Consider the following 14,457-nt stretch of genomic DNA (forward strand, 5'->3'; position numbering starts at 1 on the left):
TTTTCCATGGCCAACATGATTCCTTTGGCTCTACCTCCACTTTCTCATGCTGTAGTCACTTGTGTTGATATCACCTGCTTTTATTTTATTTTTCCCCTGGAGCAAGACACATTTCCTTTGAGCCTTAGTCCCTTACAAAGCCTCTGCCCAGGGGATTGAACCTTCTGTTTCTCCAAGTATCTTGACATTTATTTTTCTAAACTCACAATATTGCTCCTGAATAGAAGTAGCATTCCCTTCCCCGGATATTAAAAATTCTCAAATGGCATGGTCATTTCTTTCTTTTCTAACACGAAGGTTCCCTTGGCTTCAATTTCACCAGTGAATTCTTCTTAGTCAAGGTATCTGTCTATAAACCCATTGCTTCATCAGCAAACTGTAAGATGAGAATAATAAATTATAGTAATAATATTTATTGGAATGGAATGTTCCCTTTGTGCCATGGATGCTTTAAGCATTTAACATATATAGTATTTCTACATATCTTCTCCCCTCCTCCTCAAAAAGCCTCTATGAATTGTACTCTAGTTAGTTATGCTTCTTTTGGTCAACTGAGGCTCAGCAAGTTTAAACTCCACGCACATGTTCTTGTTAAAGAGTCAATCATTTTTTAGACCCTTTACTTTTAATAGGATAAGATTATAAATATTTGAAGCCCTACATAACGTCTTTTCTTTGCCCCTTGTATGGTATTTAAGCTTGGAAAATATTGCCCATATTTTCTTTACCCATTTCACAGTGTCTCTGTGTGTTTTAACACATTATTTTCTGTTTTGACACATGTACAGCTGCAGTTCATTAGATGGCTATCCATGTATTACTTTGGTCTAGTGGTCTGACATACATTGTCTCATGCAGGCATTCATATACTGTTTTCCAACTCCGAGTCTAGATACCTCTTCCCTTTTGCGCATCACACTACATTTTATAACACCCAATACAGCAGGGAGAAACACCTTAAACTATTGACCAGTTTTTTAAAAAAACATTGTTCTCATATATATCCCATATCTTCTCCTAGATAGCTATATGTGAATGACATTTTTATTAATTTTTAAGTCATCCTCATGAATTACATCTATATTATTATGTAGTCTCTAGTATTGCTTCTATTTCAACATATGGTTTATCTGATATTAATATAGTTGAACTAACTTTATTTTGATATGCATATTATTATTTATACTTACGTCTCTTAAACATAGTGCACAGGAGAATTTTGCTTCAGCACTGTCTGACAGTTGCTTTGACTTCAGTTCATTACATGGATTGTGATATTGTGATTGCTTATATTTTTGGATTTGTTTCACCCCTCATGCTAGTTTCTACTGAGCTATAATTTATAAACAATATACAGGATGGGGAAAAGGTAGGTTTATAGTTCTTTATGTGGAAAATAATACAATAATAAATCAATAATAACACAAGAATAAACTCTGTTTCATGTACTCACAACTGTAAGCCTACTTTTGCCCCACTTCAAAATTGACTTATAAGCATTTCTTATAATTCTAGACACATGTCTTTGAAAGATACATGTGTTGTGAATACTTTAACACTTTTCCCTTCCCCTGTCTCTTACTTTTCATTTTCCTAGCAATTACTTTTTATAAAAATGTTAGAATCATTTTAAATGATGGAAAAATTGCATAGTAGAGAGGGATCCCATATATCCCACATCTAGTTTCTCTGATGTTATTTCAAATTTATATCCTACTAGAGGCCCGGCAAACGAAATTTGTGCACTGGGGTGTGTGTCCCTCAGCTTAGCCTGCACCCTCTCCAATCTGGTACCCCTCAAGGAATGCCCGATCAGGCCTAAATGGGCAGTCGGACATCTTTCTCACAATCTAGGACTGGTGGCTCCCAACTGCTCACCTGCCTGCCTGCCTGATTGCCCCTAACCTCTTCTGCCTGCCAGCCTGATCACTCCCTACCCACACCCTGCCAACCTGATTGATGCCTAACTGTTCCCCTGCTGGCCAGATTGCCCCTAGCTGCCCTCCCCTGCCAGCCCAGTCGCCCCCAACTGTCCTCCCATGTTGGCCTGGTCACCCCTAACTGCCCTCCCCTGCAGGCCTGGTCACCCCTAACTGCCTTCCCCTGTAGGCCTGGTCACCCATAACTGCCCTCTCCTTCAGGCCTGGTTGCCCTAACTGCCCTCCCCTGCAGGCCTGGTCACCCCTAACTGCCCTCCCCTGCAGGCCTGGTCACCCCCAACTGCTCTCCCCTGCAGGCCATCTTGTGGTGGCCATCTTTGACCACATGGTGGCGGCCATCTTGTATGTTGGAGTGATGGTCAATTTGCATACTGGTCACCACTACTTAGCATATTAGGGCTAATTAGCATATCCCTCTCTTATTATTGTGTTGGAGTGATGGTCAATTTGCATACTGATCATCACTAATTAGCATATCCAGTCGTGACTGTGAGGGTGTCATGACCAATTTGCATATTACCTTTTTTTTTTAGTATAGATTATTTCTTAGTGTTTTAGTCTTATTTTGTTGATTGCAGTTTGATACTATTATTAGTTTGATACAGTTTGATGCTATTATTACTATTAGTAGCAGTAGCAGCAGTAATATCCGTCAACATTAGTTTATATTAGCTTGAGATAATATAGGCAAACCTGTTGTTAGTGAAGAAAATCAATTTTAGGATCTTCTATGCATTTAGCATGAAGCATTAGTGCTAAATAAATACTGAAGGAGCAGTATTTTAAAAAATGCCTTAAACAATATCAGAATAATTTTTTAACATGTTTTTTTCATTGTTGTTGAGTATCCTTAGTTTGAAAAAAGCAAAACAAGCAAACAAAAACATATTACTCTGCTCTTGCTAGGTAGCTCAGTTGCTTAGATCATCACTTCATACATCAAAAAGGCTGCTGATTCAATTTCCGGTCAGGGCACATATGTAGGTTGTGGGTTTGATCCGGGTTGGGGTGTGTTTGGGAGATAACCAATTGATGTTTCTCTCTCACATCAATTTTTTTTTCTCTCTCTCTCCCTTCTTCTCTCTCTCAAAATTCAATAAACATATCCTCAGGTTAGGATAACAAAACAACAAAACAAACAAACAAAATATCCCTTCACATAATCCCTGGCTAAATTACTGAAATCAGTCTTAAATATGTAAAAGATATTTTAAAAGACCAATTAAAATACCCAATAAAATTATTGCTCTAGAAGATACATATTTTTTTAGTTTTAGAAGTTAGTTAGAAAGGGGAATATCAACTTCACCTAATTGAAGATCATAATTTAAATCTATACTATACAGAGAAGAAACCAAGTATCTGAGAAGTTTACCCATCAAATGCATACAACTGGTCAGTGTCTGAGAATAGTATTTAATCTTTAAAATCCATACTCTTTTTATAGTTGTATTTATATAACTTTTTACTATAAGGTAATTGTATACTTACAGAAGAGTCACAAAAATATTATAGAGATATCCAATATGGATCCCCGAAATGAAAACTTACTTAACCATAGTATAATTATCAAAGCTATAACATTAAATTGAAACAATACTATTATCTTAACTATAGAATTTATTGGGAGTTAACTAATTTTTTTTACTAATGTCTTCTTTCTATTCCAAGATACACTCCAAAATCTCATGTTGAATTTAGTTGAGATATCTCTTATATTAGACTTCTCAGGATGCCATGACAAATACCACAGACTGAGTCACTTGAAGAACAGACATTTATTTCTTACAGTCATGAGTCTGGGAAGTTGCAGATCAAGGTACCAGCTAGGTAGGTTTCTACTTTGGGCTCTCTGCTTGGCTTACAGACAACAGGCTTCTCAGGGTGTCCTCACATGACAGAGAGTACGCTCTGGGTATCTTTTCTGATATGGACACTAATGTTATTTGATTAGGGCCCCCTACTCTTACAACTCCATTAATATTAATTACTCCTGAAAGCCCTGTCTTTACATACCATCATATTGGGGTTTAGGACTTCAACATTTGAATTGGGAGAGGGATTCAGTTCATACTATCTCTTTTAGTCTTCTCCAATGTGATAATTTCTCAATCTTTTCTTAGTTTTATAACTTCACACTTTTTTTTTTTAAAAAAATAAGTTTTTATTGATGTTAGAGAGAGAGAAACATTTATCCGCTGCCTTCTGCTTGCCCCCTACTGAGGACTGAGCCTGCAACATGGGCATGTGCCCTGACTGGGAATTGAACCTGAGACCTCTTGGTTCATGGGTCAATGCTCAACCATTGAGCCACACTGTCCAGGCAAACTTCACACTTTTGAAGAATACTGGTGAGTCATTCTGTAGAATGTCCCTCAATTCGTCTCATGTTTTATCATGATTAAATTCAAGTTTTTTTTTATTTTTGTATTTCTGGAAAGACTACCACCAAGGTGAATATGATATCTGTCTACTGCATTATACCTAGAGGTACATTATGTCCATATGATGTGAAACTTTATCACTTAGAGTGGTGTCTCCCTGCTTCCTCCACTGTACATTTACAATTCCCCTTTTGTAATTAATAAATATTTATTTTGGAGTTATGTTGAGACTACACAAATATCCTGTTTCTCTTTAATTTTTCTTTCACTAATTTTAGTCCTCATCCATTTAGTCAGTAATGGAGCAATTATTACTGTGGTTCTAATGGTGATTGCTATTTCCCTTATTTCTTGTACATTTATTAATTGGAATTCTTTAAAGCAGGGTTATTTCTTCTCTCACATTTATTACTATATTCAGTCATTTATTTTTGTCAGTATGGGCTAAACTATTTATTTTATGTAGGTGAAGAGTAAAATAAAATTTGATTGGTATTTATGTTGTTTCTCGCATTATTCCAGCTTTGACTGTTGGGAACTGTTTCAGGTTGGATTCTGTGCCCTTTTGGCCTACTATTCTATCGGGTTTTGAACTCATCTTTACTTTCTGCCTACAAAAAATGCTCTAGACTCAACTGTATTTTCTCTAGCCAAGACTTGGAGTTAGTCACTTCTCCAAGTAACTCTCTTATTTTTATTGGAAAATAGTATGTAGAATCTAGAATCTGAGTGCTGGGTGTGCTCATTGCTTGCTCCTTTCAGTTGACAGCGCTTCTAGGCCCCTCTTAGGAGATAGAGCTAGAAAATATGTGTACATACATTAACCCATGCATACATCTACTTCTATATACTGCCTATCAATCATCTATCTATATATCTACCTATCTGTCATCTATCTATATATCCATCTATCTATTTATCTATTATCTACCTAAAACATTAGTTCATACTGGTAACACTGGTTTAAATCTATGTTTGGAGTTTATATTTATACCTGTATCTATACCTGGTACCACATAATTTATGCTAGCCTTTACCCTTTCTTTATTTGTTGATTTTTTTCTCTTTAGTACTCGGAATTTGTAACTCATATAGTCACTTTTTTTCAGTGATAGTAAATATAGTTATAGAATTGGTAACTCCTACTCCTGTGACAAACATACTTACCCAACAGTATACAATGTCTATGTACAGTGCCCTTTGGTTGTAACCTTAAAGTATCTCATCAAAACATTGCTTTCTGAAGATACTTACATTAGCTCCATTCTCCCCATTCCTGTCAGTGTTGTTATATAATTGATTTGTGCTACCATTATATTCATTTGTCACTGTCTGCATCCATCTCAAGTTTTTTCCACATCTTAGTGGTAAAAATTCACTTTGTGTTGCTGAGACCTATGGGTTTGACAGATGCCTGCAGTGATATATCAACCACTATTGTTAGTTATGGCATGGTTTTATTGCCACTAAAATTCCTTTTGTAGTCAACTTTTACTCCTACCTCACCTCAAATTCCTGTCAATCACAGACCATTTTATTCTTTCTCTACAATTTTACATTTCCAGAAATTCACATAAATATAATCAAATAATGTTGGAAAATACCTGGCCATTATTTCTTCTTCTTTTATTTATTTTTTTTCACTTTTACTCTTCTCCTCAGATTCCAATTATGCATATTCGACTAATTTATATTGTCCAACAGGTCTTGGTTACTCCATTCTCCCCCACTCTCTTCTCTTTTCTCTTGCTGTCCAGTTTCAGTAATTTCTATTGGCCTATCTACATATACATTCTCTGTATGGTTGTATTAAGTGTACTGATGAACCCATCAAAGGCATTCTTCATTTCTAACACTGTTTTTTAATTTCTGGCATTCTCATTTGAACTTTTCCTGTAGTTTCCATCATTCTGCTGAAATTACCTACATGGTCTAACAGATTTCCACCTTTTCCACTTGAGCCTTTAATGAATTATTTATAGTTAATTTAAATTCCATGTTAGAAACATTCCATATCCAAATATAAACATCATATCTAAATCTTGTTCTGACGATTACTTTTTTGTTGTTTGTTTGGTTTGTTTATTAGTGGTTTTATTTTTTAATTGCATGTATATGGAAGCCAAACATTCTGGGCAAAGCAGTAGAGACTGAGGCAAACAATTTTTACTCCTGGAAATGGCATGCTCTCCCTTTTTCTCAGCCATAGATGTAATCTGTTGAATTAGTTAGGAGGTGTGCCCTGTTTGAAATTTATTGTTGCTATGTTTGCTCTCTGTTCACCAGTAGCTTCAAGTTCTAATGGCACATGGTAGACTGATGGCTAATTTGCTAGAGACTTTTTTCCTTAACATCTGTTCCACCCTCAGCTTTAGGTGCTGTACCTCAGTGGGGTCTCTTTATACCCTTGTCCCTCTTCTTTCCCTTTCTCAGCAGAATTCCACAGTTATTTGTTGGTTAACACTTGTTAGCCTGAATGTGTGTGGCCATTAGGTAGATAGGCACTGTGTCCATGGTGATTGGGAGTGTGGCCTGCTCAGTTCTCCTGCCCACCTGCCAGTGATTCCTCTAAGTTCATGCATGTTCTTTTCCCTCTCACAGGGGGTAGATCCCCACTCCCCCTCCTCCTCCTCCAACTTGCAATGGGTTTTCACCAGTATTCTTAGGTTGATTGTTTGTGTTGCCTGTGCCCTGACAGATGAAAGCTTTTGCTTCAGAAAGAGGTAGAGGTGACAGGGTGCGGTGGATCTTTTCCTCTCCCAGGACTGCATCACAGGGAACATTTTGCCACAACTTTCTTCAGTCTTTTCTGTGAGTGCTCAGTGGGGTTTGTGGAGAAAAATCCTTTAAAGGGCTCAGATTCCCCACGTTCTGTGAACCCCAGGGGCTCACACTCCCTTATGAGTACACAGTGAACTTCTACCAAAGTCTCCAACCTCGCTAGATAAAGTCTTGCTATAAGTGTCTTATTTTGCCTATCCATAATAAGTCAGCGTGCATGTCATGTGTCTAAATTTTAGTGCCTGCCTCTCCTTAGATTTTGAACCAGTTAGCGTCTAATAATCTAAGACTTCATGGACCTGAAAATCCATGATTTTGAATTTGTCTAGCTTTTTTGTGTCTTCATATGGGTGGATATGATTCTTTTTCCAGCTCTAGATCTTGAGAGGAAACCAGGAATCCTCCCAAACCCCAGGATTTTATCATTTGAACAAGCTGCTTTCAAGTGTCTTTAAATCATTGATTCTGAAGGACTAAATGAGTCATGCTTGATACAAATGCTCTGAACTTAAGAAATGTGCTAGAAGGGTTATTATTAATATTATTATTGTATATTAAGAAGATTTTTCTAAATTGGATATAAGTAAGGATTAAAATATAGATGATAGGTATTTTAAAATTACACATGCAAATGAATCTATGTATATAATTGGAAATGGGAGATAGAGCTAGTGCTCACCTATATCAACTAATCATCAGTTGTTGTGCCAAATGATAAAATGAATGAACATTTCAGTGAAAGAACATTTCAGTGAAAGACCCTTTTCCTGATTTTGCTGATATTCACATTTGTTAATGTGCTCTTTCAGCTTCTGCTTCTTCATCAGTCAAACTATTTTTTATTGATTTTAGAAAGAATGGTTTGTGTTTGGAAGCTTAGCTTTAGTAATGGCAAGGAAATTCAGGAATGACTAAAATTGGCAAGCCCACTGAATTGGCAGAGATTCCATTTTAATCATATAGAGTTTTTGAATAAAAAAGCAAATATATAAGGTCTTATTTGAAAGAATTTAGAGAGATTAATAAAATAAACTTGTGGAATAACTAATGTTTAAGATTATTATTTCAGTTAGTCACAGAAGGGCTATTGGATAGGATGATATTTGAGTTGATATCTATAATAACTCAGAGGACTATCTGGGTGAAAAGAGAAAAGCATATTATTATTATACATATATAAAACTAATAAGATATGGACCATGACTGATCTGTAAATAGGGGAATACGTTCTCCATTTCCTACTCCAAGTCATTTAAAACTATCCAGGATAATCATTCATCCTAATCAGGAACCTATAGTAATAGAAGCAGAATATGTTAATTAGACCAGACAGCCAAATGACCTTCCGAATGTCATTCTGGACATTCTTCCAGATCAAGCTGCAGAGGCGGGGGAGGAGGCAGAGGCAGTTATGGTGCAATCATGCAGGCAGGCAGAGTGGTTGGGGTGATCAGGTAGGCAGGCGAGTGGTTAGGGGCAATTGGGCAGGCAGGCAAGTGGTTAGGGGTGATCAGGCAGGCAGGCGAGTGGTTAGGGGCAATTGGCAGGCAGGCAGAGTGGTTAGGGGCAATCAGGCAAGCAGGTGAGTGGTTAGGAGCCAGCGGTCCCAGATTGCCAGAGAGATGTCCCGGATTGTGAGAGGGTGCAGACCAGGTGGAGGGACCCCCTCTTCACCATGCACAAATTTTGTGCACTGGGCCTCTAGTATATTATAATATTGTACAATCTGCAGAATTCTGTTTTTTTCCACATAATTTTAGTGTGATTTTCACAAAGTAAGGCAAATTAAACTCAACTTCTTTGTGCAATTAGAAAAGACCTAAGATGTTCCCATCAATCAAAGCACTTGATCGCTCTTTATTGCAAGAGGGGAAAGAAATGTAACTTCATGGTTCATTGCTAATGGGTTGTTCCACTGTTGTGGTTAATAGCATGAGTTTCTTCTACATCTAATTTAAGGTTTCTGAATTAAATAGTTTAAAAGATTAGTGGGAGCTCAATGATGTATTAGTGCGTGTGCAACCAATTAAGTCTCTTTTTAACTTAGTTTTATCAGATTTTATATTAGAAAACTTTTGACTTGGCTTGGAAAGGTCAATCTTCACATTGCTTATGGCACAACAGAATTATTTCATGAAATAAATTTCTGCTGGTGCTTTTGATATCCTAAGTTGGCTCTAACAGCAGTGCAGATTATTCAAAACAAATATAAATAGAAAGGCACTATTTGTGGATATTGGGGGTTTTAATTCCAATCCAATGCATATTTCCAATGAATTAAGTGTCTTAAGTTATTTGATATTTTCCAGTTAATTTCCAAATTATTCACTAAAAGTGCCAAAATACAGCCCTTGCCAGTTTGGCTCAGTGGTTAGAAGGTAGGCCCACGGACCAAAGGGTCACAGATTTGATTCCAGGACAAGGGCACATGCCTGGGTTGCAGGTTCAATCTCCAATTTAGGTCAGGGTATTTGTGGGAGGCAATCAATCGATGTGTCTGTCTCACATTAATGTTTCTCTCTCTCTCTCTCTCTCTCTCTCTCTCCTCTCCTTCTACCTTTCCTTTCCCCACTCTCTCAAAAAAATCAAAGAAAAAAAATTTCCTTGGGTGAGGATTTTTTTTTTAAAGTACCAAAATACCTTTATCCCACTAAGTATTACCTCTAAGAATCTGTTATGAATTAAAGATTTTAGGCTCTGAGGCCTTCAGCTAGTCAAAGCTGAGAGAATGTGCTTGCCACATGAAAAGCTATATATTGTGGGAGATAGGTAATGTTCTTATCCATACCTGACTCAGTTCTTATCCAGACCTGAAAAATATTTTTATAAAGTTTCAACGTATAATAAAGTTCCTTTTTTTTTCATCCCTTTACTGTAATTTGAATGACATAAATGTGGGCTGGTGGCAAAAGGCATTAGTAGGTAACTTGCTTCTATAAGCTTTGCCTGTGAAATTTGATATCCCACAGAGTCATAGTCAGAATCCTTGACACCCCAGGCCCTAAACATTCATTTTGAATCTTTCTCAATCTATAGTCAATTAGCCCTAAGTGAAAGTAACATAGAAAAGCCATTATGCAGATATATCCATTAACAGTCATCTTTCCTAGAGGCCAATGGGGGCAGGATGGTCTGAATTGGCTGATCTTACAGTTCTGCTTATAATTAATGTCAGGACTCTTATTTTTATTCTTATTATATAACGCAACATCTCAAGGCCTCAGATTCTGTGCTAGTACAATTCTTACTGAATACAATATTTATAGAGCAATAATTATATGTAAGCCCCTTTGCTTATAGAACTTATGCTTGTCCTATTTCAATCACTGACAGTCATTCTTGGATATAAAGATGTCATCTATCCAAATAATTCTGAAAAGTACCCAAGTACATGACAGTCCTCAGTCTCTTCTGCTATAAACTGCAGTCAGTTGTTCAGATCTCTGAAATTTTAGGTATTTCTGGTGTAAAGTATCTCAAGGGGGCTTTTAACTCAGAAACTTAAGAAAACGATAAAAAAGGATTATTTGAGAAGACAAAACAATTGTAAGAGAAATGACTGACACATAAACTTACTTAACTGCTGTAGTCTTTTTATTATGGCACAAACCTGACAAACAGATTTGACTCATTTAGTCAGCAGTTCTGCCTTTCAAAATATTGGCTGTTCTTCAGCCATGCATACTTAGAATTAAATACTGGTTGACCTGGATCATGGATGGCTCCTTTCCTATTACTTATCTTTCTTTTTTGAGTTTGCTGTTATACTCAAAGATTCTCAACTTCTTTTGAAAGATATTTCTTGTCTTACCATTCTGCAATGCTATTTTTTTTTCAATTTTCTTTATTCTCATTCTCAGTGTTCTCCTTCAGAGAGATTCATTCACTCCATGTTTTGACTGTCACATATATGTTAATGACAGTCTCATGTATGCTGATTACTCTCAAAATTGTATCATCAAGTCAGACCTCTCTCATAAGCTTCAAATCCATTGTACCTTATGCATATTCCTATGGTTGTCCCACAGACATCTCAGACTGGATAAGAATTTCTTTTTTTATTGATCTTTTTTATTATTATATAATGTTCTTCTTTATCTCTTGTTATAACCTTTGTGTTAAAGTATATTTTGTCAGATATAAGTATTGCTATCCCAGCTTTTTTGTTTTATTCATTCCCATTTGCATGAAGTATCCATTTGTCCCCTTTACTTAGTCTGTGTGTATCTTTTGTTCTGAAGTGGGTCTCTTGTAGATAGCATATATATGGGTCTTGTCCCCCACCCCATTCAGCTACCATATGTCTTTTTCAAATTATTATTATTTTATTTTTTATCTTGGCGAATTCTACATCCCCGCAATAACCATCCTAACTATTACACTTCACATTTACCATTGCTTAGACCTAAAAATAGATTTTCTTAGGCCCTTTTCTAGTTCAACTGTTGTTGTTTTTCAGGACCCTAATTTACTCTTGTTGGACCATTGCAATAATCACCTAATTAGTCTTCTCGTTCTTAATGGCACAAGGCACCACAATGCTGCTGTTGATCTTTACAAAATAAAAACCTCCTCATGTTATTCATTTGCCTTAAATCCTTTAGTTGTTTTCTTCTTGAATAAATTCCAAATTTTTTTCTGCAATACCTTGGCTTATTAACTTGTTTTTAATAAAGTGGGGCATTTATTTTACTTAGCCACTGACCTAGACTCTAGGGACGTAGTGAACAATGCATGAGTATGATTCCTATTCCTGGAGTCTACCCTCCAGCCATGCTGCAATCTCTATTATTCCCAGATAGCCCCGCTACCTCCCCTAATGATAATTATATTCTAAGATTCTTCTGAACTAATGTCACCTTCAGAGAGTCAAGAAAGGTTGACATGTTCTAACAGGAATGGTGGAGAACCATGGGTCTCCTAGACTAGCAGAGGGCTAACTCCATCCTCTGTGCTTCTCTAGGATTATGTACCTCCCGCTATCTGGGCACCTTGTGTCAGGACAAACTGCTATTTCAAAGATGTTGAAGAAGGGAGGAAGTTTATTTGACATGAAAACATAGAACAGTGGTGGGAATAACCAGAATCAGGGCATGTCTTATTTCTTTAGAGAGCTGCAAAGGGCCAGGAAATCTTTCGTCAGCGTGTACCCAAGCCAGGCGCACAGTGTGTACAGAGTACCCCGACAGAGCACCTCTGAGGCCCTTTCAGGTTTTTATCAACAGCTGAGCACATTCACATGAACAAAAATCATGTAATAAAGGCTTGTATGAAAATCTTTTAGCTCCGAGTATGCACTCTTGGTGTTAATTATATAACACTTAAATATTGCATGCTCTCACATCTCTACTGTTGTTTCATTTTGTGTCTTCAGATGACTGATGATCACTAGGCTCCCGTACTTCTGGTTGACTTTGCAAGGCTTCATTGCTCCACTCCACCCACTTGTAATACTTCCTTGATCTTATTCATTCACGTATACTACTCTATCTTCTACTCTTAAATTGTGAGCTCCTTTTAGTCAGAGACAATATCTTATTAGTCTTTGTAATCATGACACCCAGCACAAAGTCTAAAAAAATACATGAAGCCTGATATATGTTGGATAAATGACTGAACTCATCTGTCAATATTTATTGAACACTAATTATGCCAGTCTCTATATTAGGTGGTGGGTATACAGTGGTGAAAAAACACAACATTCCTGCCTTCATGAATCTTATAGTCTGTGTTCAAAAAACATAAAGGCAAATCTGCACAATAGGAGTTTTGCTACAGCTACTACTTCAGTATCTGTGAATTGCCCTTTGATCATCTTTAAAAACACTTATGTTTTGATTACTTTAATCTGAACTTGGTTTTGCTTATTCTTTGTACTCTGCTCCATTTTAGATTTGCCTTTTCTCAATGGGAAGCCTCTTGTTCCTTCATAAGCAGGGCCTTCGCATTCACAAAGACTTGTGTCCTGATTGGCAGCCGGAAGTTGTGAAAATCATCATCCAAACTCATTAACTTAGCGGACTACCGGACTCACTGGGGGAGCTCAACATGAGAAACTGTGAGGCTCCATTTCTCAAGAATCTGATTTGGTGAGTCTGCAATAAAACTGGCTTTGTGATGTGTTTTAAGGTTATCCACTTATCCCCTGTATTTCCTCTATCCCTTCATCCCTCCCAAATCCTCATTTTGTATTTAAATTGTCTACTATGTTTGAAAACTACTGCTTTATGCCAATGATGATTGGCTCTGTAAGAGAACTCTCTTGAAAAATCACCGCATCAGTTCTAGCTATATTGTGTAATACTTGACTTCAAGCCTAAACTGCCTCTAATATGAATTTAAATTGGCTTTACTCTCCATACATCTATCCAAGATAGAATTCTCAGAGTCATCTTTAACACATTTTTTATGCCCCAGTCTCTGTATTTAGTCATCAAGCCATGGGACTTGGCCACCATTGTGAATATCTAAATTTTCCTTTCATCTAATTTCTCACAGTCCCTGCCCTGGTAATTCTGAATCATGTCTCTCCAGAATTCTCAATTATCTTTTCACAGCTCTCTCTGATCTACTCCATTGGCCCCTCTAACCCAGTTCCTACACTTCTCATGAGTGATTTATCTGAAAGACATAGCAATCACCACTCCAAGCTTAAAAAATATTAATTGGCTCCCCATTGTAGATAACATTATGTCTAAACTACTTAATATTTCTCTATTTTTCTGTCTCTAAATATTATATTTACCCTGTATTTTGTCCACTGCTAGCTATTAGCTGGTCCCTAAACACATTATGTATTCTCCTCATTCTTTGTTTTATTTTTTTTAATTTCCTCTGCCTGAATTCCACCTTCTGTCTTACAATTTTTCCCCCTTCATCAGGGGAAAATTAAAATGTTACTTTCACATCTATGCTCCAAAAATTTTTGCAAATTTTTGGTATAATAATGTAGAGTTTGAGAGCATGGGTAAATGTTCATAATTTAAGTGTTAAAATAAAGAAGTATACAAAGCTATAATTATTATACTGATGAAATTATGTAACAATTTTACTTACATGCACACACATACACACACAAACGATATGGTAGACTGTGTTATATCAGTTTGGCTAAGCTGGGAAATATATAATTCCAGTTGTTTGGCAAAAAAAAGTAATTTTAGCAACTTTGGAAAACAGAAGTAAAATAGCCATTCCCCTCTGCAATTCTTTTCGGGTCATATGCAATAATCGACAGGAAGTGGTTTGCTTGGCAGTTTTCTGATTGGTCTCTCTCCTCTGCTTTTGGTTCAGCTGCTCCAACACCAGACACGTGCCTGTGAACCCACAGAGGCAGTAGCTGTACGGACACC

The sequence above is a fragment of the Myotis brandtii genome, unplaced genomic scaffold (assembly GCF_000412655.1).
Source record: "Myotis brandtii unplaced genomic scaffold, ASM41265v1 scaffold493, whole genome shotgun sequence".
Lineage (NCBI taxonomy): Eukaryota > Metazoa > Chordata > Mammalia > Chiroptera > Vespertilionidae > Myotis > Myotis brandtii.